Genomic DNA, 5,097 nt, shown 5'->3' on the forward strand with positions numbered 1-5,097 from the left:
AATTATTTTTAACAACAAATAGAATGCCATTAATTTTTTATAAAAATATATCTTTTATATCTCCAAATGACGCAAAATATTACTCGTCAAAAACTTTTTACATTACAAACCAAGGGTAATGAGTGTCAAATAAATATAGAGTAGGTTAAGTAAATACTGCATGAGAATGAGGAGCCAAACAAAAACCAATAGTTACAAAGACCTACGAGGGTTTTTTCAATATGCAATTTTGAGAATCAGATAAGTTATTTAGAAGATTATTCTCCAAAAGAATTTGAATTTTGAGTTTGCTAACACAGATCCCGCCCTCCAAAACATGGATGGCGTCTTTTAAATCTTGAGCCATCACCTGTTGTAAGGGCATAAAGAGAGCCATTTGCAAGTTGTTTTCACTAAAGTTAGTCTAGGCTGTAGAGCTTACATCCCCAAAAAGTTGGCGCCCTAATATAATTCCTAAATTGGATTTTGCCCGAGGGAATAAATGGACAATATACTCTCACGGGAGAAAGAATATTTGGGGAATTGCAAATTTAGTGCAATTACATTCAACAACTATTATAGTACAATATTCCACAATTATTGAACAAATAATCTTGAAATGTGTGGAAATGGTGTGGCCTGCTTTCTTTTATTTCTACAGAAGTAAGTTAGTAAAACACTCAAAAGAAGACAACACATATGATGTGAGATGTTCATTTGATTTTTTAAATCTCGCCCGATTTTCCACAATGCATAAGGTTTGTCACAATGTTGTCAAATTTTCTTTGGAGATTTTTTCGGTTTGGTGAAAGAAATGAAGCAAGTCGGTGCTTCAGCCCATTCGCGAGAATAGTTCGGATTTTTTTTAGTTTAATATATATATATATATATAAACTCAAAATAAAAATTTCAAAAAATAATAAAAATACTATTAAATAGAAATTACTTTGTTTGGGTGGAAAAGGGTAATAGGTCCCACCCCCATTAGGGAGGTGCCCTCTTTAAAAATAATAAAAATACTATTAAATAGAAATTACTTTGTTTGGGTGGAAAAGGGTAATAGGTCCCACCCCCATTAGGGAGGTGCCCTCTTTACCTTTATACGCACACACCGTGCAATACTACCGCAATTGTGGCTCCAATTAAATATGTGATTCACGCCTTCCCCTTTGAACACGAGGCCAACGTGATTTTATATTCAACCACACTGCCTCTCTTTCTCTCTATTTATCTCACGTTGCTCTTAATAGTTAGTGCCGATGAGTATCAGAACCAACTCATTCTCTCCAACATTCATACCTAAGATTAACCCCAAGCAGGTTACACCCTATATATATATATATATATATATTAAAATTCGTTCTATGTGCATTTCACTTGTATTAGAATTGTAAGCTACTCTTTTACAGTTGTGCCTTTAAATTTCTTTGAACTCTTCATGATCTTTAAATGTCGTTGAACTCCTCATGATCCCTCACAGGTATTTGGAGACCACAAGGTTTAGAGATTTGAAAATAAAATTGAAGACCACATTCAACAGCTTGGCATCGCCTACCACTTTGAAATAGAAATTGAAGCGGCGCGTGGTGGCATTTACAGAGGTTTTTCTGCAAATGGTTCGGATGACAATCTCTTAGTTGCTTCTCTAAAATTTCGACTCCTTAGACAATATGGATATAATGTGTCATCGAGTGAGTGAAACTTTAATCTATATTTTCTGATGTTTGGTGCTGATTTATGGTTTAAATAATTTCTCTAATCGCCACCCCATGTTTATTTTGCAGATGTATTTAACAAATTCAAGGATGGCAATGGGAATTTCAAACCCAGTTTGAGCGAAGATGTTATTGGTATGTTGAACCTCTATGAAGGTTCACACCTTCGAATTCAAGGGGAAGATATCATGGATGAAGCACTAGGATTCTGTGTCGAGCATCTCAGCACAGCATCGCGTAGAACCTAATATCACGAAAATAGTGAGGCACGTCAAGCTTCCATTACACTTCTGAACCCCAAGGTTAGAGACCAGGCATTACATTGAGGTTTACAAAGAAGATCCTCAGAGGGACCAAGATTTATTGGAGTTTGCCCAAAGAGACTTCAATATGGTGCAATCCATGTATAAGGGAGAGCTGAAAGAGGTTTCAAGGTAAGTGTCATCACAAAATTCTTCTCCCTTGTGATATTAAGGACATTTTCTCAGTAGTGTCTTATCTTTGTTTAGGTTGTGGCGGGAGTTGGATATGGAAAAGGAGCTTGCATTTGCTCGAGATCAAATACACCACTGGTTTATGTGGCCTGTTGCAATCGTCCCTGAGCCACAGTATTCAAAATGCAGAGTTGATATGACCAAAGCCATTTCCTTCATCTACCTGATAGACGATATCTACGACGTGTACGGATCCATGGATGAACTAGAACTCTTTACCCAAGCAATTACAAGGTATGGGTAGATTTAATGCACAAACACAGATGAAAATTTAATGCCCTAAGCATCACTGAATTTCTAATCTAGAGACGATAATAATTTTTCGGGTGGGATTTAAGGGAAATCCATGGTTTACCCAAGTACATGAAGGTTTGCTATTTAGCTTTACATGATGTCATACGAGATATTGCTCAAAAGATACACAAGAAACATGGACTCGATATCACAGACCACCCAAGACAAGCGGTAAAAATCATCTATCTTCTTCTAAAGATAGGGTTGCCCTAGCCTAGCACTGGTCCTGATAAGGCTAGCCTAGGCTAGGTCAAATAGGCCCATATCTATGCCTAGGCCCAAGTCTAGCCCTCGTGTCAGGCCGGACTAAATATAAGGAAAAAGAAATAAAAAACAAAAATGATGAAAAAAGAGGGTTGAATTGGGTTGAACCAGGCCACCCCTATTGTGGCCACAACAACCAGGCCACCCCTATTGTGGCCTAGTTATGTTGTTTTTTTTTTCTTCTCTTTTTTGATAAATATGCGTAGTTGCCACTTTGGGTTATTTTCAAAAGCATGCAATCACTCTTGAAAGTAATCACAAACTCAAGGTTTCTTTCCACATATCCATCATTTCAATACATGGGGTCTCTATAGACGTTTACAACAAAAACTACCCATTACCTACATGATTAGATCACTTCAACTACCCATTGCCCACAAAGCTACATGATCCGATAACTCTCACAAAATAACTAGCCACTAACACCCACATAGAGAGAGATAACTACCTATGACTCTTGACTACCCTCACATCAACTTAGAAAGAGAGATAAGGACACGGACACGGACCCCACTCTCCTATTATATTGCATTATTCTCGGCAACATCTACTTAGAGAGAGATAAGAAAGACACGGACCCAGACCCATATCTCCTATTATTTTACATCATTTTCATCAGGCTTGCCAGGTCCTCGGGCCACATTTTGTTGCCCAGGCCTTGGGTTTTAGGGTTGGGCGACAACATCCAGCCCATTAGCATCCCTATCTATAGAATTGTGTCACAAAGCATATAAATTTTCTCCACAGCTAAATTGGAAATTTTGTATTATTATTGCAGTGGACCTCATTATGCGAAGCCTTTTTAGTTGAAGCAAAAGGGTACCGATCTGGGCAAGTGCCAAGAGCAAAGAAGTACTCGAAACATGCAGTGACGAGTACAGGTGTGCATGTTGTCTTGATTCACATGTATTTCCTGATGGAACACAAAGTAACAAGGGAGACTGCTCAACTCATAAGCAATGTTCCTCCATTCATTCGCTGCTCAGCAACCATTTTTTGGCTTTGGGATGACTTGTCTACTTCAATGGTATGCACCATGCATCACATCGACAGCTGGAGACACGTATCCAAATTAAATTAATTTTAATCTCTCTATATGTATATATATTTGGAGACACGTATCCAAATTAAATTAATGTTAATTTTAATTTTAATCTGTCTATATATATATATTTGAAAAGCAAAATATGCTAATGAGACCTCACCTAAAATTGTGGTCTCGAAACCAATTTTGGCAACAAAAATCTCCATAATGGCTCTAAAATCAATTTCTGACACTGAAAATAAAATTTCAGATTTAAAAAATGGTACACATCTTGTAGATCTATGAACACTTATTTTTTGGGTGAAATGGATAGTCTAGATAATTTGTTACAATACAAATTAATTTAGAACTTGAAATCTAATTTTTTTATTCCTTTTTTTTTTTACAACCATAACGTTCACGTAGAGATGATTGTTCTAAAGATTTTCCAATACTTGAATTACAAATTTCGATGAGTTATGAGGTGAGGCTTTATCTATTTTGATAGGCCCTATCAAACCATTTTCGACCTTAAATTATTGAGAGTATATTTGTGGTTTGACAATTATCCCTTATATAACACGAACAACTGGTTATAAGATATCACAGGAGGAAAGAGAGAGAGGGGATGATGCCTCTTACATAGAATCATACATGAAGGAACATGAAGATGAATCAGAAGAGAGTGCTCGAGAACACACTACAAATCTCATTATAACAATGTGGAAGAAACTAATCCATGAGAGTCTCAAGCCAAGCCCCTTTCCACATTCCTTCACCATCTCAGTGTTGAACATCTCTAGATTGGCCCAAATCGTGTACCAAAATCAAGAGGATTCCACCGTGAAGGATCACATGAAGTCATAGCTCCTGGATCCCATTTCCCTCTCCCTTGACGGATCGGCGACCCCTCCAAATATGCCTTCAACCTTATAAAACTAAATCAAAACTTTCTTCTTCTTCTTTTGTTTTTTTTTATTTTTTATGTTTTTTTTTAAGGGTGGTAATGGAGCGTGAGATGTTATATTGGGGTATCCACCATCTTAAGCATCAATGCCCTAACCCCATTTTTTCGTAAATTAAAAATTACTTTGTCATAATTACCATTTGCATTGGTGATTGCACACATATTGGGTTTAAAACCACTCGCATACATGTTGGGTATCATGAGAGAATTTGATAATGAATCGAGGGTTCGTTGCCTATTCTAAATACATGAAATCTTTACGGGTCCATTTTTTGAGATGCTATCTAGATACACTTCCACTGTTTGTCTCTTTTTATTTATTTATTTATTTATTTATTTTTTGGCAGCTAAATGGGAAAA

General features: G+C 36.6%; 1 non-coding gene across 1 annotated transcript; it reads left to right on the forward strand.

Annotated features, from left to right (window-relative positions):
- The first annotated feature begins 1,238 nt into the window (after positions 1 to 1,238).
- LOC18440984 ((3S,6E)-nerolidol synthase 1) lies at positions 1,239 to 4,871 on the forward strand. Its single transcript, XR_016050418.1, has 8 exons — positions 1,239 to 1,298; positions 1,484 to 1,674; positions 1,762 to 2,128; positions 2,204 to 2,422; positions 2,497 to 2,685; positions 3,366 to 3,408; positions 3,525 to 3,773; positions 4,380 to 4,871. It is a non-coding gene; the product is annotated as a (3S,6E)-nerolidol synthase 1 (transcript).
- Positions 4,872 to 5,097: the final 226 nt, after the last annotated feature.

Source organism: Amborella trichopoda, chromosome 2, assembly GCF_054954075.1.
Source record: "Amborella trichopoda isolate Santa Cruz 75 chromosome 2, AtrichopodaSantaCruz75HAP2 v2.0, whole genome shotgun sequence".
Taxonomy (NCBI): domain Eukaryota; kingdom Viridiplantae; phylum Streptophyta; class Magnoliopsida; order Amborellales; family Amborellaceae; genus Amborella; species Amborella trichopoda.